The following is a 27,719-nucleotide window of genomic DNA, read 5'->3' as shown; positions in this document are numbered from 1 at the left end:
TTAGTTGTGCTAAAAATAATTCAGTCTGGCTACTTAACATAAAAAAGTATTAAACATTTTAAGAAACTTATTTAAAATTATTAAAATTTTCAGATTTTATTTTATTTTATTGATTTATTTTTTGAGTCAGAGTCTCATTCTGTCATCCAGGCTGGAGTGCAGTGTTGTGATCTCAGCTCACTGTAACCTCTACCTCCCAGGTTTAAGTGATCCTCCCACCTCAGACTCCAGAGTAGCTGGGATTACAGGCATGCGCCGCCGTGCCCGGCTAATTTTTTTGTATTTTTAGTAGAGACAGCATTTCACCATGTTGGCCAGGGTGGTCTCGAACTCCTGACCTCGAGTGATCCACCCGCGTTGGCCTTCCAAAGTGCTGGGATTACAGGTGTGAGCCACTGAACCCAGCCTAATTTTTCATATTAAAAAAACAAAGGTTAAAAAATACATGGGACACTGGTTAGTTCATAGAATGTCTGGAGGGCCTGGCAGCCTGTGTTTGTAGCACCCAGCTACCCTATGGGGCTGTCTTCACTGGAAACACCTCTACCTCTGCTGCTAGCAGCCAGGACACTCAGGACCTAACACCAGGAATGTGGCCGCTTCCACCCCTAAACAACTACATAGCTTGTCATTGTGGATGGCAAAAGATTGAGTCCCCTAAATTAAACTGCTGCTTTTTAGAATCCAAGTGTTGTGAGGCCTCATCAGATTCATGGGACCCATTTTATCTGCTTGTACCTAGTTGCAAGGGAGTCTAGGGTTTTAAGTTTTCTGGCTTGGCCTGGAGAAGATGGGACTCATAAAGTAGGGAATTATCAAAATTGTCATGTCTCAAAGATATTAGGCAGCCATAAAATTTTCAGTATGGGATTCTCAGTGTTGGGCAACTCCAGGAGGGAATGGTATGCACGACAAGATGGAGTTGAAGAGATATGGGATGTGACTCCTGGGTACTGTTCACTATTCCCACGAATCCCTCACCTCCCAGAGGATGTCCCCATTTGCAATACTCTTGGGGTGACTGTCTAACATAGTGGTCTCTCCTGGGAGTTTCTCAACTGCCACTTGGCGTCTCAGCCCTTCTTCCCCAAAGCCTCAAAAGCTAGATGGAAAGGAAGGAGGCTCTGTTCATGTCTGCATTCAGTGGACATATTACAAATGCTAATGAAAGGCTTAAGTCCATTATTATTATTATTCTTATTTGTTGTTTTTGTATATAAATATGCCTAAGGTTTCAAAGATCCAGTGATGTATTTAGCTAATGCTTATGTTGTTATAATGTACTAGGGTGTTCATTCTCGGATTGGTCTGAGTAAGAAAAATGAAATAATGATAGCTGCTCTAAGAAGCCCGATAACAGATTCTGGCTGATAAAGCAGATATTCTGCTGCTTGATAAACTCATAGAACTGTGGGGCCTCTGTTATTGCTATTTCAGTAATGGAAATTCCCTATACTAGTTTCCAAGAATATCAGTAAATAACACCTATGGGCCTAGGAGAAGTGCTGAAGCAAATGTGGAGGATGAAGGACGGGAAGGAGAGGATTCCTGGGAGTTACTGAATTTTTAAATTGGAAAGGGTTTTAGAGACTAAGCCATTTGCCTAAAGGAAAAAAAGTAGTAAAAATTAATAATAATTTACTACTTGCTACCTTCTACTGAGTGCTAATTATGTGCTGAGGTTTTTATTAGATCGTCTCATTGAATCTTCACAGAACCCTTTAAGGCAGGCAATGATTCTCCGTTTCTCAGATACCTAGACTGAGGCTTAGAGATGTTATGGAACCAGTCTTTGTCACAGAGTGTGTCCTGTATAGAGCTGAGATTTGAACCCGAATTTGCTGTGAAGCAACAAGCTACACCCTAAGAATAGAGCCTGACATCGTGTCTGTCTTAGGATGGTTCTGCCCATTCTAGTTAATTGCTTTGAAGACTTCATTGCTCACCCTACCCAGACTGACACTGCTTCTGAAGGTTTTTTCAGGCCAACTGCTCCATCTTCATGAACCTTGACCTTGTGACCTTCCCTTTTTCTTACAGATTTCATCTAATCTTGCACTGGGCGTGTATTTAGTTCCTGTCTTTGCATGGCAATGAGCTAAGTAAAAAACAATGCAAGGACCTTTTTAGCTAAGTGACTTGCCTTGTAGAAGTTTATGATCAGAAATATATATATACACACACATATATAATATAATCTATATAATATAATGTATATAACATATAATGTATTTTTTATATATATATATATATATATATATATAGCTCTGTCTATATACATATAGGCAGAGCAATAACTTCGACCCTGGCAGAACTACAGAGAAGCAGTGGACATTTGGGTCAAGACCAGAAGCCTTAGATTATAGTCCATGGGTAGCTGCTTCAGCTTCAAGACATCACATGGACCCCTGTCATAATTTAAATAGTTTCACAGTAGATCCATCGGCATTCAAAGATTTAATATTCTTGGTTTCACCTATTAAGAAATGGCCACAAATATCTACAGGTTGTAGTCAGCTGTAATTTTGCTGAGACACACATTTCAAATACTTGTGCAAGAGTGAGCCGTTTAGCTAGTGGGAGAGCCCAGCCAGCTACCAGCAGCCCCATCTTGATGAGTGAGACTCTCAGATATGGGGATTCCCAGAGGTCTCAGGACAACAAGGCTCGTGGTAGATGCAGTTCACACTTCCTGTATTGTTGTTTCCTAGCCTTTCCTAGTCTCAGGTGTTGCAGGCAGTGAGCTACGGGAGGCCAGCAGGCTGTCCTGGCTGTACACAAATGGCTGCCTCCTTCTCCCACTTCTCCTCCAGAGTGGGTGGAGTGCTGTTTGCAGATCTCTCCCTGATTGATAGGGCTTGTCTTTAGAAATGGAGTGATTGATGTCCATTTCTACATGCCTTTCCTAGGTGGATTCCTCCTTTACGTTTGGTCAGGAACTATGTCATACCACCCTCCTGTCATCTGTTCCCAACAGTCAGGCCTTGGCTACATGGTCCTGAACTTGTCTTCTCAGCAGTCTGTGGAATGAGCATAAAGTCACACCCAAGCGACTGGTCTTTCCTAGGAAGACCTTTGTTTGTTTACCTAAGCAATTTGTAAGAGATGGGTATATTATGCTTAATGTTTCCCCACCAGACCCGATTGTGTCTTGATTTGGGGCGGTGGTTTGACTTTGAGGGTTAGACTTTACTCCTGTAGCAAAAGTTGGACAAATGTATACAAATTCTCTCATGTCTCACACGCCAACATCTTCCTCCACCCACCCCACCTCCACCATGACTTAGGATCACCTGAGAGAGAAATACAAGGTCTCCCAGCCAGGGCCCTGCTGGGCTGTCTCCTGAGGTGATCTTTAGATAGGTGTCGATAACAGGGAGCCTCCAAGCCCTGCCAAAATCACTTGGCCACAACCCCAAGATAATATTTGAAGTTCTTGTGCTCAAGAGTGTCAAAGTATAACATACTCTTCCCCTTTCGCCTTACCTTCCCCAGGCGCAGCCAACACTTGACATCTTTTTATCAGATGAGCTTGGCACTGCCAGGACCGGCTCCTCGCGCCAATGTGGCAGCAGCCACAGCCCCTCAGCTTGTTAGACTGAAAGAATGTGCCGTTTTAATTAATGATATGTAAATATCCTTGAATGGGCCGCATTTGCATATTAAGAGAGATTTGCGGAATCTGCGGAGTAATATATTTTAATTAAGGATTAATTAAAAATAATGGGAATTTCATTTCGCCTGGCAGAATCCGTTTAGATTTTAGCACACGTCTGCTTGGGAGTCTGGTAGGAAGGCTCTGTGTTACGATTCCCGCAGATGAGAGAGGCACTCCTGTGTTTATCATCTTGGAGCCCCACTCTGGGGAGCAAAGGGAATATAAAGGGGGTAACATTTTCCTCTTACCTCCCCCATCACCCACCCCTCTTCTTTCCTCCTCTTTGTGATTTTAGGGCTGTTTTGGTATTCTTTATGGTAAAGTAAGTAAATGGCTCTGAGACACGGAACACTAGTTGTGTTGGCAATTATGTTAATGGGATGCTATTAGGCTATGATTCTATATGAGCAATTGGGGAGAAGAAATGCCTTACTGAGAGAGAATGATACAGCAGACGTCTGTCTTATTGATATAGCTCCAGTGGTGCTTTCTGCATAATTACACTTGTCCACTTTCTTGAGGTTGGGGAGAAACCGCTGCATTGGGAATTAAGAGCAAGGGATCGGGATAAGGGGCGCCCTCTCCCAAATCCACAGAGGACATGGGGTGGGGGCACATTCTTCTAGCAGATGTGGGTGTTGCAGGTGAGCAAAACTTGTTTCACAGAAATTTTATTCTCTTCTTTTCCTTCTACTTCCAGGAAGTAGTCTTAAGTATGGGCTGGGTTCTAGCTCCAATAGTCCTCTCCAGAAGTAGAATTTTCTAGAAGGTACACACTACCTCTCTGACCTTCTGTCTCTGGGCACACCCTACTTCCCTTTCCTGGGTTCATGCAACAAATCCTCATACTCCTAGGGAGTTCACTATTCTATTCTTAGCCCTAAACACACATTCACAGCCTTCTAATATTTCCTGGTATCCAATTGGCCTTTCCTTTGTGTATATCCATGTTGGGCATTGTCACGGACCGTCATGAAGTGTCTATTATTGCTTTACTTTCTGTTTCTCCCTTCAAGTCTGTTGGTACTTGTTTTGTGTATTTAGGTGCTCTGATGTTGGGTGCATATATATTTCTGATTGCTATATTGTCTTGATGAATTGTCATGGACCCTCATGATCTGGGCTTCTATAAGCCCTTTCCACCCTTCCAATTCCAAAGCTGCGAGCAGTATCAAGATTTGACTACCAGCTCACAATATTTCCTCCTGCACATCTGGCTGCTATGAGAGTGTGAGAGTACTAAGCCATAGGCAGAGTCCATGAGGAGTGGGACTCTGCCCTCAAGTGACCAGAGGTGCCTCCTGAGAGCTTCCACCATGGAAAAGGAATATTTGGTTTCTTCCCTTTACACCCTCAGGGAAACTGTTTCCAGAGGAAACTGCCTAGGACCTCTCTAGGAGCTGATGGCCTGAGGCTTGCATCTTTTGTTTTGATGACTGATAGGCTGAAGAAGTGCTGGGGAGGAACCTGGAGGCCAGGGATTTTGCAATTATGCTTCCCCACTCAATCCCTTTCCAGGAGAATCCCCTGGTGGGAAATTTCAGCACTTCCACTGGAAGCCTTAACTCAGTTTTCCCCTTACTCTCATTAAAAAATATGTATGTCAGCTATCCCTCCTTCCTTTCCACCTCGTGTGACTCCTGTAATTTATGGATTTAGGGGAAATCCACCTATAGGCACTGCTGCTACGGCCTTTCCTTGCAGACATTCTGACATCTCAATAGCCAGCTGACTGAAGGTCTGTGGGGTCAGGTTTGAGAGGTAGATGGGGAGCAGGCAAGAGAGCATTTGAAGCTGAATGTATCAAGACTGCCAAGACTAAGAGAGAGAAAGGGGCTTTTAGAGGCACAAAGCAACTCTGGGGCAGAAAAATGGAGTACTGAGAAAAGCAGAGAGAGGAAAATAGCAGAGAAAGGAAAAAGAAAGTGATAGGGCAAGGCTTCTTGTAAACCAAGGCCTGGATGCCGTTAAGATTGAGGGGACAGTGAACAAAGCATGGGGGGGAGGATCAGAAGGGGTGTTTTCTTTCTGCCTGTGTCCCTGCGCCCGTGTGCACTTTGCAAAGGCAGCAGTGCTGTATCTAATGCAAATGGAGAAAATGCAGTTTCTGGTAAGTGTTCCTTAATAAATAACATCAAGTCTTCTTCCCTATCAGCCAGTGACATCCCGCATTTCTCTTCCCCATGCACCAGCCCAAGACATTTAATGATGTGGTGCTCCTTATGGGATGTGAGGTCCATGCTAATGTCTCCACTCACAAAATGGTGGGAACAGATTTCAGCTCGATTCAATTATTCCTCACCGACAGAAATCACAAAACAAATATATATGTGTTTTTCAAGTGCTAAGATAGCCCTTTTTTTCTTTTTAAAGTCAGAGAAGTTACTCTTGGTTTTTGTTTTGTTTTTCCTTTTCATTATATAGAAATTTGTCCAGGGCTAGTTCTTGGTTGCTGGAGGATTGCATTAATGAAATGAAGTAAAAATAATCAATTTCAGATGTTTCCAGTGTTGGTGGTAATGGTCTCTCTAACAATTCTGATTAGCCGTGTGAGGTGGAATTTTTCTTTTAAATGACTGCACGTTGACATTAAAGATGGGCAAACTTTGTGTGTGTGTGCATGTGTGTGCATACGCTCGCCTGCCAGTGCATGTGCCTGCCTGGAGCTGGGTGAGAGGCTTATGTTCATTCTTGCCCTTTTCCCTCGCTGTTTTACCGCCTGCTTCATCTTTAGTTTCCCCTGTCGTTACCCTTTCCCTCCATCAGTATGATTTCTGAAAGGCTGTTCTCTGTCCTTTGCTCTCTCCTCCTCATAAGTCTAGGCCATTTCTGGGAGCATGTGTGTAAGGCTGATTTTTTTTGGGGGGGGCAGGGAGTGGTAAGTGGTGGGGGAGGGTAAGAGTAAGCAGGTTAAATCTGCATTCAAATCAGTAGAAAGCCGCTGCGCCTTTGGAATCAGGGTTTTGTGTGAGTGTAGGTGTCTGAGTCAGTGGTATATATTATCCTGGTATCTGCCAGCCCAACTGGGAGCTCATCAGATAGAACCTGCTTGCCCATATGCCTTACCTTCCCTTTCTTCTCCAGACCCTCTTGTACTTTCACAGAATGAATAAATTAAATTGAAGAGAGTCCACAGTGGATTCTTCATTATTAATTTGTTTCTTTTAATTTATTTTTCATGCATTTTTCTTACTCTGGTTGTTTTTCTTTCTGTGTTTTTTTTTTTTTTTTTGCCCTTTTATTCCCCTGTTGACACACCACATACACAGCCCTCCCTTCTCTCTCTGTGAACAGCTCTCTTCCCTGTACACGAACAGTCGTGGAGAGTGATTTCTCTGCAGCGTGTGTGTCTCTACGTAGATACTCATGGGTGTAAACACACCAGAGAGGGCCACTGCATGTGTTTATTATTGTACTTTTTCCCTTTGATAAGCTGTCATCGGTGGGCACTGCTCAGGGGACTTGATCCCAGTAATCTCTCGACCCCATGGAAGACATTTAACACCCTTCCAGACCCTGTGCTCTGCCTCTGTCTCTGAACCTTTCACTCTCCTTTAATGAGAATTTCTCCTAATTATTTCAGTGGCTGCAGCAGAGGGACCGCAGTGTACTTAGATCTCGATACTGAGACGTGACTGTTATGCTGATAAAGGCAAGAGATCAATAATTTAGGCCTCAGCTTTAATGGCAAAGCTGAGAGCTTAAGTGTCTGCATTCAGGTTGAGTCTTAGAGGCTCTTGGAGTATTAATAATTTCCATAAGATTTTTTTCCCCTTTCTTCTTGAGCTGCAGCTGATCAGCATTCTTGTACTTGCTAAATTGTATTTATAAAAAGATATTCACCTCCTCTATTTGAACATATGTCTGAATATCACATAAATGTGTAGCAGCATGCCTTTGCATCATGTGTGTACATCTGATTATTCTCAACTGTGTGTAACACATAGCACTTACAGATTTCTATTTTTGTTCTTATCTGGGGAGTGTCCTTCCTCACATTGCCTTTGGCTTTTGGACTACCCATAATTTGTTCTTTCAAAATTCATCTGGTAAATATGTAACCACTTCAAAGGCAGGAGTGAAATGTCATCCTTTTCTCCCTTTCTTTTTTTTGTTTTCTTTTTTCTTTTATTCTCTGTCTAATTTCTCCTGCTATTTTAAAGCCACAATTGTACTTGACTGAAAAGGGCAACACCAAAGCATTGAGCTCACTCAGATGTGGGTGTCCACGTGTATGTAATATTGTTCTGAGGTTTTATATAGGGTCCTTCTTTGAGGAATTCCAGCAAACCTGTTTGAGCCCAAGCAAATTCATACAATACATACATGCTAACAGATATATAAATGCCATGAAAATGATCATAGTATATGATTGTTTTATATTAAGATTGAAAAAAAAACCCAGCATAGCACAGTTAAGGGGCTTTGTTGGAAGATTAGTCACCGGGGTGTTTGTCACCTATACTAAGAGGTAACCAGTGCTCCCCAGAAAGGGTTGGAGTGGGGCTGGGAGCACCCAGAACCTGGATTTCTCCCAAAGGAGACAACTTGTTTTCTAGTGAGTCCAAGCTTCAGGGGCCACCACGTCTCTCCGCTTTCATCAGCCCAACCTCTCTGGCATTTTTTTCTTCTGGAAAGTTACTAACTTTTTTTTTTTTTTTTTAAGACGGACTCTCGCTCTGTCGCCTGGGCTGGAGTGCAGTGGCGGGATCTCTGCTCACTGCAACCTCCGCCTCCCGGCTTCAAGCCATTCTGCCTCAGCCTCCCGAGTAGCTGGGACTACAGGCGCACGCCACCACGCCCGGCTAATTTTTTGTATTTTTGGTAGAGACGGGGTTTCACTATGTTGGCCAGGATGGTCTCGATCTCCTGACCATGAGATCCACCCGCCTCGGCCTCCTAAAGTGCTGGGATTACAGGCGTGAGCCACCGCACCCGGCGAAAGTTACTAACATTTTTAAGTTACCCTAAGAAACTTAACTCCTAGGAATCTGCTTAAATTTTGACTTTGTAAATTCAGCAAAGAAAACATTTCTTTCAACCCTAAACTTCTCAACTAGATGAAACTTTTATGGGAGTGCAGTGATTCCACGCGGATCTCTCAGCACATGCTACCCCCAGCCACTAGGGGGCAGAGCGACAGACTTGTGGTTTGCTGGTCTCTGGAGCCTCTGGAGTCCCTTGTCCTCTGCTACAAAAGCACAACGATAGCTGCTACTTTATTCGTTACTCCCTTGTAGGGAAAGTAAAGGGATGAGGCTATGAATATTGCTGCTTTACACATTGGGAAACTAGGGCACAGAGGTGAAATGACTATGAGCTGAAAACAAGACGCCAGTACATACAGAACACAGAGTTTCTAACATGAGCCAGTTCCCCGTCCAGTTGGCCGTTCATCAGGTGTCAGAGTCTGTTTGCCTTTTAGCCATCAGTCCCTGGTAAACCTCCATGTTTCTGGTCCTCAAGTTGACTATGGTTGAGTCTTCCTACTCTTTTTTGTGTCCCCAAGTAGCTTATTTCTAGAAACAGGTTCCCGTTTGCGACATTAAGTCTGGTTATGCTGGGGTCATGACTTACACATGGACGAAGAGGAAGGAGGAGTTGACTCTAAACCAAAGAGCCATAGTGTCTTTGTGTTTTCAATACAAATCTAGTTGATTCTCTGGCTTTGGTATACACATGGTTTTCTTCCCTCGCTCTTTACTTTTCTTGGCTTGCTCAAAGTCACCATTGCTTTGCTGAGTTGGGATGCAACATCTGCTTTTTGATAATTGCCACCAAAACCCATTTGCCAGTTACAGAGACAGTTGACGGCTTTGGAGTGAAAGCTGGGAGCCAAGGAGTCCTGAGAAAACTATAAATGGGCATGGAATGTCCTGGATAATTCTGTGGTGGGGAAATTAATTCTGAACCACTAAGTACTGTTAAGAAGCTGATGCCAACTAAATAGGCAGAAATTTTTACAAAAGCTGCCAGAGTTTAGAAACCACCCAGTGTGCCATAGCTTCAGGGGAGCAAAACTACCCACTCTACCAAGTTGGAAAAAATGAAGAATACTTCAAACTGAATCCAGCTGATCCTGGAGGCCACTGATCCTGTCCTAATGGAGACAAAAAGTGACACTGAGTATTTAGTTAGAGGAAGAAATCACAGCCCCCCCCCCAACCAAAAGGATCTTTAAACTTGATGGAATGATGTTATGATTTTATAGTAGCCGTGAAAATAACCCTTTCCTTTAGCATGGTGCTTATCGTTTGCCAATACTTTCATTGATACTGCTATTTGATTCTCAGAACAACTCAAAGAGATTGGCAAGGGAAATATGATTAACCCCATTTTAAGATAAGGAAACTGAGCTTTAGATGTCTAGAATGGTTTGCCTAATGTCACACAGCTGGTAGACAGCAGAACCAGGACAATAATTGAGGTCTTTAATTATTGGTCCTGGGTTGACAGATGATGCCACCAGATCTTTTCCCTAGGAATTTGGTGAAAAAGTATAAAACCATTTCATTCAAGGCAATGGGATAGAAATATAATCTACCTCTTTATTCTACCTGTACCTCTGTCACCTGACCCTTGACATGGAAGAGAATAGGGAATGTCTTTCGCTTACCATTCACTTAAGAGGTATTATAGGTTGGTGCCAAAGTAATTGCAGTTTTTGCCTTACTTTCAATGGTAAAAACCTCAATTACTTTTGCATCAAACTAATAATAATAATAATTTGTGTCTGTCTTCCTAGCTCCTCTCTGGGGGAGGCAGCAGTCTGCTTCATCCTGCCACCACCTCCCTGCCTAGCACTGCCCAGGCCTAGCCAGCCAGAGTCAGTGCAGGCTGTGCGGGTGGGAACTTTTTTCATCAATAAGGGGCATCAGGAATTATTCTGATTTATCCCACCTCTTACCTGCCCACCATTATGAGGGATCATGCACTTTACTGCCTTTATGGCTGCAAGATCCTTTTACCAGGTATTACTCATACCATTATGAATAAGCTCCAGGTCTGAAACCCAGACCCCTCAGACACTGAGGACTGCCTGCTGTCTTCTTAGTGCTATGTCCCACCACTCTGGCTTAGATGAAAACTTTCAAGCAGATCTTGGTGGGGATCAGACTAGAGATTTCTATTTTTCATCAGACTAGGTTTTAGACTTTTTGTGCATGCCCGTGTTCTGTGTGGACTGTGTGGCAGGTCTCTCTCTACTCTTGCAGTTTGAGTCTAGTAACCTCTCACCCTCTTTTCTCACTAGGACCTCTCCCATCATGCCTTGCTGCTAGGGCTATGCTCTTTATATTTGGCATGAACGTGTGCAGTTTGCAGACCCAGTCTCCTTACCCCAGTTCCTGAGCCCACCTTAATAGAGGAGAGCTGGATTGAAGTAGCTTACTGCACAGAGGGGTGCAAGAAGGAAATGGAGGCATTTTGCATTCTTTGTGCTTTAACAAATTAGTCTTGGAATTGCTTGGGATGACCTGGGGACTCCATGGACCCATGAGTGCTATATTTGCCCAGACCAAGTGCCTGGGCTTCTACATTTAATTCCTTCTGTTTTCAGATCCTTTCCTGAACAAGCAGACACCTTAAGATACTAGATTTATGTAGTAGGCATAGAGTAGGTCTGTCTGGCCCTCCTACTCCTCAAGGTAGTAGGAGAATGGAACTGAGGGTGAACCAAGGTATGAAAGTAAAACCAAATCCAGAAGGGCCAAAGCGTCAAACCAAGAAGGCAAGGCCAAGAGGTAGGATTATGTGAACAGGTGGAAACTAGAACACCACGCCGAAGCAAGATGGTTGCTAAGGATAGGATACAAAATCTCAAGCCACAGAGCCTGGCTGCCACAAGTGTGGAGTTTATGGTCAACAGCTTTTTGGGCACAGACACCAGATCTTGAAATGGATTATAATTGAAGCGTTTAAGAGGAGAGCCTCTGGAGTGCCATTGCCTGGGTTCAAAGCCTGCAGCCCCCTAACTTGCTAGCCAAGTGACGTTGAAACTATTTAACTGTCCTGTTTCATACGTGTTAATGTCCTTGTTGCTGTTTTCTCAGCGTGATTCACTCTCTAGCTGCCAAAAGTTGCTTTGCCCAAACCTTAAGCCCTGAGGGGGCTGAGGTCTGCTTTTAAATGAATGTGCTGCCCAACTACCTAAAAGGAATGACTGTTGGAATGTTTTTACTTTTAAATAAGACTAATGTGTCAGGCTCATCTCAACACTGTCATACCCAGTGGGACATTCTAGGTAGGATTCTTGGCCTAGTTTCTACCTTTTTTTTTTTCCCAACTGGAAGATAATTCTAAGGTTTCAACATGATTCCAGGCAAGTCCCCATGGTTTATGACAAATAAGAGCATCTTCCTTGCATATACTGCTTGACATTTTACAAAGCACCATCATTTGCACCATTTACAATTTTGAAGGTGCTGTGGGATCCTTAAGAAAAGTATAAAAACTGATCTCTGCCTTAGGGGAACTTCTAGTGTTCAGAAGAAAAGACTAAAATATGTAAACCACAGATGATAATGTTCAATGAAATTGATAATTATGTGGCATGGGTTAAAAGTATAATGATATTTCAGAGACAAAAGCAGTGGTTTGGGGTTCATGAAAATTAAGGTTGGCTTCATTGAGAGGAGGTAGGGATGGGGTGAAGAAATGGGGCAGGGACAGATACGTAGAAATCCTAGTGTGTGCAGGGTGGGGACACATGGTGTAGTAAGAGGGGATAGTAGCCAGCACTAAGCAAGCATGGAACTACTTTGGCAAGGGAAGAGGGTGACAATGAGGGGATTGGCTTGGCTGTGATGCAGATTTGAGATTACAGTAGTGTTGGAATAGGATGGCATTAGTAGGGTCAGATTATGGAGAGGAGGCAAAGGGAATTTTAAGTAGGTAATTCACATATATTTTGTTAAAAACCCTATCCATTTAGTATTATTGGCTCCATTTTAAAGAAAATGTATGGGTTGTATGCACACCCAGGTCTGTCTAAAACCAACCTCTTTTCAATTCAACATGGTACCTTACACTCAAGAAAGGATGGTAGGCTTGATGTGGTTGGTGGTGGGGAATCATTGTGGGTTCTTGAACAGAGGAGATATAGTGAAAGGGGGTGATCCAATGAAATTGTTTACTGTGCATGTATCCATATGTTTATATAGGATGAGGACGTCCTTTGGTGGAACAGATAGAGGAACGAAAGAGGCGAAGCTGAAGGCCATATAATGGACTCAGCTCCTGAGCTCTCCATTCCTTTTCTGTGTACCCAGGAGCCGCCAGCCCTGTTTGTATCCACACAGGGCTCTCTGTGTATCACAGCCAGCACAGAAGGCATAATCCTCCACGGGTCTGTGTCTCTATAATTTACGATGCTTTCAGATTACCAAACACAATTCATTTGGCAATGAAAGAGAATAGTTTTGTGCTGTTGCCCTCCATGTGTGGGAAATTGCATTTTTGATGATCAGAGCCATTGGCCTTCTTCACGTGACTGGCTGAGAACATGGGCTGGTAACCAAGGCCTGAGTGAAAAGTCTTGGGAACCAGTCATCCAACTGCCACAGCCCATTTAGGGGAAGGCTAACCCCACATCCCTGAAACAATTTAACCTATGTCTTGTAATCTGTTAGTTTTCATCAGCCAATATGTACACTTATATAACTATCTCAGCAAAACCCCTCTTTATTAAAGAAGAAGGTAGTAGATTGTTACTACCAACACAGTGCTAAGGAAACCACAGCTAAGGGTATCTTCTTCACATGCCACTCTCTCATCCTCAGTCTGCATGGTAGTTTTATGAACAACTTTTTTTTTTTTCTCTTAGGGCATCTGTTAGATGCATTCCAAGCTCTAGGGGAGACCTGTGTGGAGGTGGAAGAAGGAGGAGCTCTAAGGTTATTTTAATTTAGATTTATCTGAGACTCCAGAAAAATCACATAAGTGGTGTGGAAATTATCCTCACATAGGCAGAGGGAGAAAACACTAAATTCAAATTCTACATGTATCTTCTTGTATCAAGACCAGTGTTTTCAGGAATGAGTTTGCCAATAAATATAAAAACCATCCATCGGTTTTCTTCCCAATACTCATTCTTCCCCTAAATGTTACATAGGTTTTTATACTCTTAATTAACCACATCCAATAATTTGTTTCCTAGGCTGGGCTAGCTGGATGATGCCTTTTTATCCGGTTAAAGAATAGTCACCAGGCAGGAAATGATGGTAGAGAGATGGAAGACTACAAAACCCTTGCCAAATTCTGCACTTTTTGTTAGTTTGTTTGCACTGCGGAAGGATGAAGACAGTGAGACAGTTGCTGAGACCATTGGCTGCTGTGGACATCACAGTGGGAGCGGTCTACTGGGTGGGAGGGGTGCTGTCAGGTCTTGGGGACCTTAGTAGGAGACAAGTAAAATTATGATGCAGTGGAAAGGCTCCTTTGAAAACAGGTGATGGGACACAGTGTATGCAATCCTGTGGGCTTTTGCTACAAGTAGGCAGACCCCTTTCCTTTGACCTTTTTATTTGTAAAGTCACAATCTGAGATCATCAGATTGTCAACAGCAACAATAAATCCAAGATCATTGGATCTGAAACCCAACACCTGTATTGAATCTTAAGAAAAAGAAGATAGGTTGTATTCATTTAAGCATTGTCTAAGTAATTAGGAGACAAAATTTGCTATTATCGTATGTTTCACAGTTATGTTCTAAATTTATGCACCTGTGAGTAGCACTATAGGTTTTCATTAATGTTTGTGTTCTCATTTGATCCTTATAACTACCCTGTGAAATAGGTACTTAGGACAAACATTGATCACCCCTCATCTTAAAGATGGAAAATCTGAGGCTCAGAAAAATGAAGCTCACAAATTATGTCTTATGATTCCAAACTCCTGCTGGTTTTTTTTTTATTTGTCTGAAAACTGACTGATGTGATCTTATTTGGACAAAGAAGTGTTATTGGAAATATCAGTCACGTGAATTAATTAACAATTTCTTCCTTCCTAGCGAGAGTAAGACCATGGAGTAGAGCAGATATATTAGTCCATTCCATGTGGAAATCCGACCTCTAGCTGTATATTCGTATAGCTGTATGTTGGTAGGATGGACCTACATGGTTTAATGAAAGTGGAAGGAAAATCTATTTTCAGTCAGATCCGATAGATATTTCATAAGGAATTAGAACTTAGTTACTTAAAAATTATATTCTAGAAGTGTATAAAGCAAACATTTATTATATTCATTTACCTTTTTAAAAAATTTTAAGCAAAGCCCATGTTCCTGTTTTGGGGATATCTGAAAGAGAGACCATTTACAACTTTAGAATTACAGATTCGTGAAGGATCTGATTTTATTTTCTTTGTCAACTTTAATTTTTGATTCAGTGGGTACACGTATAGGTTTGTTACCTGAGTATATTGTGTGATGCTGAGGTTTGGTACATGGATAAAGCGATCCGATTTTACACTCTTATGCAGTGGATCTACCACTACTACAGTGCCTGCTACAGGGCTGCTAATGTTTTCTGAATATTGTCTAAGTACTTCTAGAAATAGGAAAGAAGATCACAGAATCATAAATTCTTCTATCTTAAAGGAGCCTTCAGGGTAATTATTATTTTATAAAAAAATGCAGCTAGGCTATTGTATACATCAAACAGGCTGTTTTGTCTCATGGTGAACTGAATCTGCTTCAGTGAAACTTTCCCAATTCTGTCTGAGGTCTCCCTTTGGACACAATGTAGAATAAATCTATTGCTCTCCTGCACAGAAGACACTCAAATAGTTGAAGACTGTTATTTTTTACCTCTTCATCTTTTCTTCCCTAGGCTGAACGAAATGAAAACTCCCAGTTCCTTAGGTTTCTGTGCATTATTTATAATTTATTCTTAATTCATAACTCTATAGACACTTATAGAACACCTACTATGTGTGAACCTGGCATTTTTAATTTAAAACCCTTTCCTGGCCGGGAATGGTGGCACATGCCTGTAATCCCAGCACTTTGGGAGGCCATGGCAAGAGTATTGCTTGAGTCCAGGAGTTCAAGACCAGCCTGACTCTACTAAGAATTTAAAAATTAACCTGTCATGATGGAGCATGCCTGTAGTCCCAGCTACCCAGGAGGCTGAGGTGGAAGGATTGCATGGGCCCAGGAGTTCGAGGCTACAGTGTGAGATCCTATCTCAAATAAATACATTAATAAATCATTTTCTTTGTAATACAAACTACAACCTAAGAACTAGATAAAAGAAAGCTGATTTTACTTTTTTCCTTTGTGCTCAGGTAATAGAAAATGAAATTTGTATGTATGTTTATAACATATACATTTATACCTGTATATACATATTCGTATGTATTTTTAATCATAGGGAATGAACACTAGAAAGTAAATGAAAAATGAGTTGAAAAACTAAGCATTTAGAATAAATCAATTGACTTTTGATGTATTAAGATATTAATTTCAAGGTTAATTATAGCCTCCTCTTAGAGATACAGCTGTTCAAAGATACATCATCACAGCTGATTGTCAGGCCTAGATGCCTGTGAGGAGAGAGACTCAGCTTCAGTAACCTGTTGAAGCCAGGATATAGAAAGTAAATGAAAACTCAATTGTAAAAACATTCATTAGTTTAAACCCTAGACACTGGGGTCTACTTAAGAGTGGAGGGTGGAAGAGGAGTGAGGATTGAAAAACTACGTATCAGGTACTATGCTTATTACCTGGTTGACGAAATAGTTCATACACCCAACCCCCATGACATGAAATTTACCTGTATAACAAACCTGCACATGCACCCCTGAACCTAAAACAAAAGTTAAAAAAAAATTAAACCCTTTTGTCCTCAATGTTTTGATATTTGGTCCCGGGAACTCAAATTTGCCTTTGTCTTAACTGGTAAAAATATTTACCCGGAAATGAAGAAACATTAAATACATTAATATGTAAAGACTCAGAGGGAATGTTTAAGAATCCAAGCAATCAAAATAGCACCTTTAAATATTTCTGCAGTGTATGCTGTAAGTATTCTATAAAAATGTATTAATATGTCTTGTTAAAATGCCATTTACATGCAGTGGTAACATAATTATAATTACACGTCTTTCTTGCAGATTTATTAAAACAGATGTGATCTACCAATAATGTTGTACATCTGATGGAAAGAATTGGAATATAATAATCCTACTTTTCTTTAATGCATTACTAATTCAGACAGGCCCTTCTGGTTGTTCTGAATTGGAGAGAGAGCAGGCACCTCAGTTGGATTTGGAATCACCCACTATTTTTTGCAGGTATTTCGAAAAAAGCCTGGTTTTGGTACAGCTCTTCCAGAACCCACGGGAAGAACCTGTTCATCAGCTCATCCATCCATCTGCTGAGTAAATGCTTATTGAGCATCTACTGAATGCCAGCACTGTTCTTTGTTCTTGGAATACATCAGTAAACAAAATAGGAAAAACAAAACCAAACCTCCTGACCTCAAGGAGCTTTTATTTTAGGAATGATGTCTTTTAGTCGTTTAATAGTTGCTGTTTTTATTAACTCTTAACTCTACCCATAAACTGGATACTTTCAACTTTAAAAAAAAAAAAAGGGAAACTAATTATGTGCCCTAAGGATCACCAGGTCTCAGGTTCTACCTTTATTTTTTTTCTACTGTTAAATAGCAACCTCCTTCCTCAGGCTGCTGATGGAATTGGTAACTGAGTAATCAGGCCACTGTGCTTGGGGACATAAAACCTGCGGCCGCTGCCACTCTAGAGTCCCATTCTGGGTCAGAGTTCGTCCCTGGGAAACAACTTGTGCTGGCGGAAGGGGTTCTTCCTTTGCTCCCCTCATACCTCCCTTCCTTGCAGATGGGATCCTTGCAAGGGCAGAGCAGCTCTTAGAGGTGTCAGGCCCTTTTCTTTCATTCTGCTTATTTTCCCATAGGCAAGCACTGCTCAGAACCCAGGCTGTGAGTTTTTTGATGTGGAAAGCTATTTACTAAGCATGTCTTGAGGCAGAGGATGGAAGGAAAGAAAGCCTCCAAGAGAGTGGTGATTCTACAACCATCATCAAAGTTTGGTTGAAAACTCAAAGTTGCTGATATGTATTAGTAAGCAGATAATAGTAACATCCTGTATTTGCATGGCCCTGTATCAGTCAATAGCATTCAGATTTGTGTGGTGGTGTATAGCTTTCCTTATTTCATATCAGGTATTTTCGTTTGATCCCAAGTAGTATGTACTGAGACAGAAGAAATAGCCCCATTTTACAGAAGAAGAAACCCAAAATTGCAAGGAATTTGCCTAAGGTCATTAGAAAATGTCTAAAATAAGACTTTGACCCGGACTCTCTGATTTCAAGCCCAGCGATTCTTCTAACAGGCCATATTCTTTCACTTTTATTATCTTGACTTACGCAACAAAGGAGATAAGCCAGGTACATGTCATTAATCTTCCTATGTATGACAACTGAGACTCCAGGAGGTTAAATGCCTTGCCTAAGATTACCTGGGTGGTGGTAGAAGTGGTTTTCAAAACCAGATCATCTGAATGGAATCTAAGTCTTTCTGCTGTATCACCTTGTTAATGTGTCAGGAACTACCACCCCACCTTCCAAAACACATACACACTCTCACTTTTAATGCGGACCCATCTTAGAATAAACTAGTTAAGGACTGACTGCTGAACATGATCCAGAAACTTACTGTCAAATTTTGCTTTTGAGACATGCTTGTGTTGTGTGAAGTCTTTTTTTTTTTTTTTTTTTTTCAGTATTGATGAGGGATCACTTTAAGATTTATTGGATTTCGTTTGTTTTGTTTTGAGACAGGATTTCACTCTTATCACCCAGGCCGGAGTGGAGTGGCGTGATCATAGTTCACTTCAGCCTCGAACTCCTGGGCTCCAGCAATCCTCCTGAGTAGCTGGGAATATAGGCATGTGCCAATACACCAGGCTAATTTTATATATATTTTTTAATTTTTATAGAGATGAAGGGGTCTCAGTATGTTGCTCAGGCTGGTCTTGAACTCCTAGCCTCAAATGGTCCTCCTGCATTGGCCTCCCCAAATACTGGGATTACAAGCATGAGCCACTGAGCCCAGCCTATAATTATTCTAAAGATTTCTTTCCTGTTTATGTACAGAATATCTAACATCTATGCTTACCTTTAAAGCAGCGTTATGAATATCCTTGTGAATTCCTCAAGCTCAAGGGTCTTGTTTGCATTTTGTAGATATATCCGTAGATAGATCTTACCTATCTCTGGCAGGTAACATTATCATCATGTTTTCCCTGTTTCTTGACACTTTGTGAAAGCATTGTAGAAATAAAAGAAGTCTTTATTCTTTGACCTCTCTTATGCTTTATGAATTCTGAAAAATTGAGGGAGATAAAAGGCAATCTATGCTTTACTGCTTTCCCTAAGTTTTGAGAAGCAGGCTTAAAAAAATGCTTTAAAAATTTTAGAAGCCATAATACACTGAAAATAGGGATCCCAGGTAGTTGAGGCAGACCAGGATTCTTCTTTGACTCAGTCCTTTCACTGAAAAGACTGTATTTACATATTTCTCTGAGTGTCCTAGATTCATAGACCCAAATGACCTCTCTGAGCATCAAGATACATGTAGAAGTTACTTCCTGAGGATAATAAATATGAAAAGAGAATTATCACTCTCTGCTTTCAGAAATCACTTAAAAAGGAAGGGGGTGCTTTTCTCATGATGTTCCTGAGACAGAGTCCTTATGTCACCTTGTATTGGCAAAAAGATCTGGGGCACTGTGTTTGACGATAGCACTTCTTTGTTCCCCTCCCAATATATTTACAGAATATAATCCTCTTTTGCTTGCACTCATTTCCATAATACGGAAAGTAAATAAACCTTATATAACGTTTTATGGTTAAGAACTACTTAGTCTTGTGTGTGGAACTTCAGCAAGAAGCAAAAGAAAATTCACTTATAGATATGTTACCTCACGTAATCCTCACCACAACCTTAGGAATTAGACGTAAATTACAAGAACCAATTACTGACTGTGGGAAAGTAAGTCTCAGAGAGGTTAATGCCTTCCTCAAGGACACAGGATCTTTCTTGATCTGACCAAGATGTGGGCCTTGTTTTCTGAATCCAGGGTTCTAGTCATGTCTTTTAGGAGATGTCCAGGTCGTGCAAAAGCATCATTGGCAGAATCCACCAGTGTTTTATTCACACCTTGCAACAGCCTACTATTTGAAGGCTTCTTGCTGTCATGGCTATTCATTCCTATGAGGTGGAAATGGCTTTTTTGGTATCTCTTTGCATTATTACAGTTGTTATTTTTAGTTCTATTTTTATGAAAAATGTACTTTTTAGCCCACAAAAATAGCATAGCAGCAGCTTATCAAAGTGTCCCAGACAAGTTTACTTCACCTACAAATTAGCAACACCTTCATGCTTCCTGGGGTGGAAGAAATGCAGAGTCTACTTCCTCCCAGTGAACATCTGAGCCAGATTCCTGCTCCACTCGGTCCTTCTTCCTACCTCTTACAGCCATGAAATAATGCGAGAGTATTTGTTTCCCCTGCAAAGGGAAGAGGGTCCAGAGACAAAAGGGAAGTTAGTATTCACTGGAAGCCTCTCTGTACAAGCAACAGTGTTAGGACTTTTATACACATTTTTACAATTATTACAGCAATTCTCAATTATTGAAACAGAGGGTAGGCATTTCCCCTTTTTCAGATGGGAAAAGTGAGAATTAAGTTAATTTTCCAAAGTCACACAGCTAGTGAGAGAAAAAGCCTGGACAAGAACTCAGACTGTATGACTCCAAAGGCTAAGTGCATTCTATACACACAGGCCGCCCTCCTGGCATTGAGAGTTCAGGATCTGTTGGAGAAAACCTCAGACCATGGCTTTCTTGCAGCCTTCTGCTGGAGAACATTAGGTGCCCGTTCCCCCGTGGTGAGTGTTACAAAGTGCAGCACCACCCAGGGGAAGAGTCTGGGCCTTGGAGTTAGACCTGAGTTTGAATCCTCCTTCAGATATTTACTATTGATCACATTGGCAATCAATGCTGCTGAATTTCTCCAGCCCTCCATTTATTCATCTATTAAGGGGAGAGCTACCCACAGGGTGGGGAACTTACAAGGATTAGATGAGGGGATATGTGTAAAGGCCTAACACCCAGTAGGTGCTCACTACATGATGTTCCTTATTATTATGGTGATTACCACTGTACTCTTTTCAGATGAAAGTGTTCGGTCACCTGGAACCTGTGAGTATGTGCTTTTTGATCTGTGACTGAACTGTTCACCCATTTCCCAGTTTCTCTGCTCTGTCAAATAATCAACATTTTACCAGGTTTCTCTGTTGTTGCCAAACCTGTCATTTTTATTTGGTGTGGCTTCTTGGGAAACTTCCATGGCCCATTTGATGGGAATCGAACAGAGTGAAAACAAGGACAGATGCAGCAGAGGTGGCATCAGGAACAAATGGGTCATAAGAACTTACCTTGGCAGCCCCAGAATGGTCAGGAGGAAAGGCACTTTAAGATATCAGAAGGTAGAAAGGAAAGGTTGGATGATAGAATGGGGAAGGGATTCCTCCTTGTGTTCACAGAAGTGAATCAATGCGAGACACAAGGTTACCATTTAATATTCCTGCTCTCCTAGGCATGGGTCAGGTACATCTTCAGCCATGGGTAAGTTTGTTCAACAAATGAGTGATCTTTGGGAGGCTGAGGCGGGCAGATCACGAGGTCAGGAGATTGAGACCATCCTGGCTAACATGATGAAACCCCATCTCTACTAAAAATACAAAAATTAGCCGGGCGTGGTGGCGGGTGCCTGTAGTCCCAGCTACTCAGGAGGCTGGGGCAGGAGAATGTCGTGAACCTGGGAGGCGGAGCTTGCTGTGAGCAGAGATCGTGCCACTGCACTCCAGCCTGGGCGACAGAGCGAGACTCTGTCTCAAAAAAAAACAAAAACAAAAAAAACCCTAATGAGTAATGCATTGACCTTTCATAATTCTTGGATGCAGAAGTAGAACTCAAGCTGCTTAATAACAATCATGGTGGCATGGGCACCAGCAAGTCAGGGTGGACAACAGCCATGGTTCTGGAGCATGGTCCTCAAGACTACCTTTTGTGTGCAGAGTATTAACACTTTAACTCTTAGATCCTTGGAACATAAGGAAGAGAGGCTGGAACAAAAAGGGGTCGGCATTTGGAGGTGGAGAGGTAGTGTAAGGCACAGTTGTTTATCAACTGGTATCTAAGAGACACGTGGCTCACACCTCTAATCCCAGCACTTTGGGAGGCTGAGCCAGGAGCATTGCTTGAGTCTAGGAGTTCAAGACCGGTCTGGGCAACATGGTGAAACCTTGTCTCTACAAAAAATACAAAAATTAGCCAGGTGTGGTGGGGCACGCCTATGGTCCCAGCTATTGGGGAGGCTAAGATGGGAGGATCCACCTGAGCCCCTGGGGATCGAGGCTGTAGTGAGTCATGATTGCACCACTGCACTCCAGCTGGGTGATAAAGTGAGATCTTGTCTAAGAAAAAAAAAAAAAAAAAAAAAGAAATAGTTTAATATCTAGCTTCTGGTCCACTTGTACTGGTGTTGACTATGTATCAGCCCAGCTTATGTGGCTACAGGGATTCTCATTGCACATCTGAATGAAGCCAAAAACATACGCAAGGTTTTAAGAGTATTTGATGTCTTATTGGCAATATGAGGTGGACCAGCCATACAGTTAGTAACATAACCAGCACTGGCTTCTGGCACTTAGTTCTGAGTTCTTTCTGAAGAACTTATATACGCAGAAACTGGACTTAGCACTCACTTAAAGAAGAAATAACTTTGATAAGAACCATGTGGGTTGTTCTTTCTCTTTATTGGTTTCATGTTTTCAGATCTTGCTAACTCTCCTCAGCTGCGCCCTGCATTGGAGACCTATCTGAGACTCTGTTATGATATCCCCAAGATACCGCATATGCCCTAGGCTCTTCCCCTAGCGACAACCATGGTGCTCTCTAGGAACTAATGTTTGTGGCAAAGACCTTTGCCCGGGGGACACCTGCCTCTCCCAGCTCTTTTCCGAACCTCATGTCAAGGCCCATGCATCTCATGCTATCTTTTCATCGTCATTTTCTCAACCTTAGGGCTTATCTTTGAAACGTCTGCATCCGCCTTTAGACACTTTATCATTAACTGGAAATTACTGTTCAGATAGACTTGAGGATAATTATTCATGTTATTAAAAAACATTCCTCAGTTCGGTAAAGTATTTGGTAGCAAGCTCCTATAAGTAGAGAGATTTTCTGATGTATTTGTGTACAGATCAATTACAGCTTGAAGGAGAGGTTGGTGCATTGCTGAAGAACTTTTAATAAAGTTGCAGGTGCTGTCAGAAATGGAACCATACCTGAAAAATAATAACTGAAATTTCTTCAGTTCCATGGCATTGCAAAACTTACTTCCGCATTTGCTCATGTGATATATGGGATTTCCATCTCTAATCCTTTGGAAGATGGAAAGTCTGCCACATACATTTCTAACGAGCCATGAGGTAGCTGGAAACTGCCACCATGCCATACCCAACCCCAGTCACACCAGGGCCATGACCTCTTACACCTCTTTTTTAAGGTCTTCATCAATGACACATGACCCTAACAACACATGACTCTGTCGCCACTTTCCATTCTTCCCCCAGTATCTCCCCTTCTAGGAGATTTCAGAGCTTTGCCCTTCTCTGTTAAATGATTGTCATCCTCAGATGTAGGCTAAGAAAAAAATAGGATCTGATTTCCTGAACTCTTCTTTGCACACAGCCTTTCATGGAAACTGCTGTAATGCAAGTCTGGGTATTCCCTGAAATGGCCCTTCATGTCACTATTTGACTAAGGAATAGGAGGGAAGAACCCCGTCTTGCCTCATCCCTGCTCTCTCAGGCTGAGAAGACCTGTGTCTGGCTGGAGGGTGGCGTCGCGCCTCCCCTTGGTGCCGCAGGCCACGTGGAGAGGCAGCGACCTTCCTCCAGGGCTCCTGATATCGAGCTGGGGAATGAGTAATTGGGACTCGCCAAAGTGTTTAAACACCAGAATTGAAATTAATGTCCCCTCATTGCTGGGTACGCTGACAATACATTACGGCAAACACCTTCCCAAAGTGAAATGAATGTTTGTTTATCCTCATGAAATATACATCAAAACATGTTGGTGGAAGAAGCCCTAATGAGGGAAGGGGCCAGGTTTCTGTTAATTCTTGGCGAATAGTTAACTGAAGTGGAAGGTTTTTTTTCTTCTTCTTTTTTGTTCTTCTTTTTTCTTTTCTTTTCTTTTTTTTCCTCCAGAATAACCTGTCCACAGCTGTGTATCTAGGACATTAATATGGGTTTAATGAAAACTCCAGTTGATCTGTCCAAAGATATTGATGAGCATTGCCCAGGCGTATTAATCATCTCCTTGAGGGAGGAAATGAAGGGAATGGGCGAGCAGGTTTCTGTCAGATGCCAATCCAGATGAAGAGATGTGAAAAGAAATTTTTTTAATCCTCCATAGCTATATCCATTTCCTGGGACATGGGTTGGCCCAAGAGGGAATGAAAAGGACCTGGGATTGCACAGGAAATTCTGGGGCACATTTAACGTTAAATCATTAAGCTTCTGCCAATAAATCCATTACTGTTAATTACATTGAGATGGCCAACGATCCGTTGACAATATTCCTTCATTGATTTTCATTCGCAGTGAATCGATGTTCTGGCTTGGCTCTCTTTGGTGTTTTCATTCTTTCATTTCTTTCTCCCTGTCCTCATCTCTCTCTCCCCGTGCCCTGCTCCCTGTACCTATCCCTCCCCCTCCCCTTGAGCTTTTTCAGTAATGCAGTTCCCCTCTCACTGGTGATACAGTTCTCTCCCTAAGTGCCAAATGTTTCTTGATAGGAACAAGCTACATTTCTTTATGGCTTATGGCAAACTGCCTTGATTACTTCTACTGCTGTACCCATTATGTGAATTAAATATGTATTCAGTTGCATGCTGCTTGCGATGTTATTGCAGGGTGACATATGGTACTGACTCAATTAGAATGAAACTAGCATTAGATAACCCTTCTGATTACATGCATCCTGACCGGCTCCTCCTCAGCCTCCCCTCTGTGCTCTCGCTCTCCAGTGTCTGCAGGCCGCAGGTTTTCATTATCGGTTATCATCTCTGCCACATCGGATGCGGGATGGGGGTGGGAGAGGGAGGGGCCTGTGGATCTCTGGGAAAGAAAGCGGATCAGACAGACAGACTGCTGTGAAAGGGTTGGTGGGGAGGAATAGAGAGGCCTCTGTGCTTGCATTTGGAATTAACATTTAAAATTATATTTTTTGGAAGTGGTTGTCAGGCCTACTCTGAAAAGGGGCTGGAAAGGTCTCTTTAGAGTTGTGAAGCAACGGCTGCATGTGATTAGTCAGTCCTTACCTTGAAATGATTTATTTAAAAAGAATACATTGGTCGGGCGCAGTGGCTCATGCTTGTAATCCTAGCATGGGAGGCCGAAGCAGAAGGGTTGCTTGAGCTTAGAAGTTCGAGACCAGCCTGGGCAACATAGCAAGACCCTGTCTCTTAAAGAAGAAAAAACTTAAGCTTTTCTTAAAAAAAAAAAAAAAAAAAAATTTCTGTTGTTGCCGTTTCTTTTTTAATGCAGAGCTAATACTCTACTACCAGTAATATATTTTGTTTTCATATCACACCAATATTCAATATATGTTAACCTGTTTGATTTTCATCAGCATCTGACAACACAGGTAGACTAGGAATCATCCCCCTGTTCTATAGATGATGCGATGGAGATTCGGAGAGGCTTGGCTGCATTACAATTTGAAGTCACAAAGTCCCTGGGTGCCCAAATGAGGGGGAATCCTTAAAATGCAGGGGGTTCTGAAAGGCAGCTCAAGGATGCATTGTAAAGTGATTGAGAGTTGTTAAATCTTTTTCTTTTTTTTTGTGACAGAGTCTCCCTTTGTCACCCAGGCTGGAGTACAGTGGTGCAATCTCGGCTCACTGCAACCTCTGCTTCCCGGGTTCAAGTGATTCTCCTGCCTCAGCCTCTTGAATAGCTGGGATTACAGGCATGCACCACCATGCCCGGCTAATTTTTGTATTTTTTGTAGAGATGGGGTTTCGCCATGTTGGCCAGCTGGTCTCAAACTCCCGTCCTCAAGTGATCCTCCCACCTTGGCCTCCCAAAGTGCTGCGGTTACAGGCATGAGCCACTGTGCCCGGCGAGAGTTGTTAAATTTTGAAAAGGTGTCTAGCACAGTTGGTGCTGGAATATCTGGAATATCACATCCTGACATAATACAGATCACACTAGAGTACTGTGGGCATATGACATTTCCTTATGAGGAGTAATTTTCTCTCTGTGATAATTTTAACTGTGTTTTAGAGTGTTCTAAGCTTCCTTCCTCCAGCTCTATCACTTCCAGTTGCCAAGCAAGAACCTATAGACAGTCCCATTCTCTTTCAGTCCCACCTAGACACACCTGAGGCTGAAGCATCTTGCAGGCTAGGGGCTACCACAGGGCACTGATAGAGAACAGAGAGCTTGCAGGCAACCTTGGCTTTTCTCAGTCGCTGGTAGAAAGGCTGCTGGGTCTGAGATCACCCAACTGACGTTGCGTCACCATAAAATAAGACTTCTTGCCTGTGAGCAGCTCAGGTTAGCAGGCATATTTGAGCATCTTCCACAGATCCCCAATCTGGAAATCTGAAAACCAGAATGCTCCCAAATCTGAGAATTTTTGAGCACCACCATGATGCCACAAGTGGAAAATTCTGCACCTGACCTCAGGTGACTACACAGTCAAAGCATAGTCAGAACTTTGTTTTATGCACAAAATCATTAAAGTGTTATATAAAATTACCTTTAGGGTCTGTGTGTAAACTATATGAGATACAAATGAATCTTGTATATAGACATGGGTCTCATCCCCAAGACACTTTATTACGTATATGCAAAAATTCCAAAATCTGAAGACAATAATCCCAAATCCGAAACACTTCTGACTGAAGCATTTTGGATAAGAGACACTAAACCTGTATATGTGCTTGTGTGTACCACATTATATGCTGTGGGAAATACAAAGTGTACATAGACAGCTGGCTATAGGCAGCTCATACGCAGGCAGAAGTGGCCATAGGCAGCTCATACCCAGGCAGAAGTGAATATCATGAGGGTGAGGGTAAGTGTAAGTGAGGATGGTGTGAACTCAGAAGTGTCATAGATGCACTTAATGATTTTAGTGTTTTTTATGCTGTCACTCAGCCCATTGCCTTGAGTATAGCAGGCTTTTAACAAATATAGGTTGAATGGATGCAAGGATGAATGAAAGGGAGGGTGTGAACTATGATATAATGAGGCAGGTTTTCATGGAGGAAATGGGACCCCTTATGGATAACACCACCATCCATTCCCACCCCACCCCTCCTCTCCTACTTTTCAATTATAATAATGATAACTAAGTTATGCAGCACTTTATATTTAAAGTAACCCTTTCAAGAAATGCTGGAAAGATAAGCAAGAAATGAAGAAAAATGGTTATCAGTAGAGGCCAGTTGTGAGGGTGGGGAATAGGGTTAACAGGGCCAAACAAGGGTGGGAGCAAGACTTGGCAATGTATGGTGATCATAATGTATATTGTAGATGTATTTTTATATTGTAAATGCATTAACTACTCAAAAATAATATTAAAATCAAAGAAATTTTCTGGAGCATTAGCTTACGCAGTCTTCACAGTTGCCCTTTAAAGGGGGTGCACAGTTTTACTAGGTTCTAATTTCATGAAAGGGAATCGAAGAATATAAATAACTTACCTAATATCATAGAGTTAGTAAGTTGTAGAGGCAAGACTAGCCCAGATTGGGTTCTTTCTACCACAGCATATGGCTTCTGTGAACATTGTCCCAACTGTGCTAATCCCCAGAGAGGTTTATGGCTATGTGATTGGGACCTTCCCTGAGACCACTGTTTGCCAAGGTCACTGTGTGTGCCCCACAGGCCTCTGCAGGAAGAAAGAGTTGGAAGCTCAGGGTTCCTCTCCCCACTGC

The 27,719-nt window shown here is 42.1% G+C and overlaps 1 protein-coding gene and 1 long non-coding RNA gene across 6 annotated transcripts in view; both read left to right on the top strand.

Moving 5' to 3' along the window:
• Positions 1-27,719, top strand: part of PBX1 (PBX homeobox 1) — a 292,065-nt gene that overhangs the window by 106,168 nt on the left and 158,178 nt on the right. The gene's annotated exons all lie outside the window — the stretch shown is intronic.
• LOC129049009 (uncharacterized) overlaps positions 2,271-27,719 on the top strand; it is a 49,175-nt gene continuing 23,726 nt past the window's right edge. Inside the window, exon 1 of the long non-coding RNA XR_008511716.2 lies at positions 2,271-16,951. This is a non-coding gene — a long non-coding RNA (uncharacterized LOC129049009). The remainder of the gene's footprint in view (positions 16,952-27,719) is intronic.

This window comes from Pongo abelii, chromosome 1 (genome assembly GCF_028885655.2).
Source record: "Pongo abelii isolate AG06213 chromosome 1, NHGRI_mPonAbe1-v2.0_pri, whole genome shotgun sequence".
In the NCBI taxonomy this organism is placed as follows: domain Eukaryota; kingdom Metazoa; phylum Chordata; class Mammalia; order Primates; family Hominidae; genus Pongo; species Pongo abelii.
This window is presented reverse-complemented; position numbering and strand designations above follow the sequence as displayed.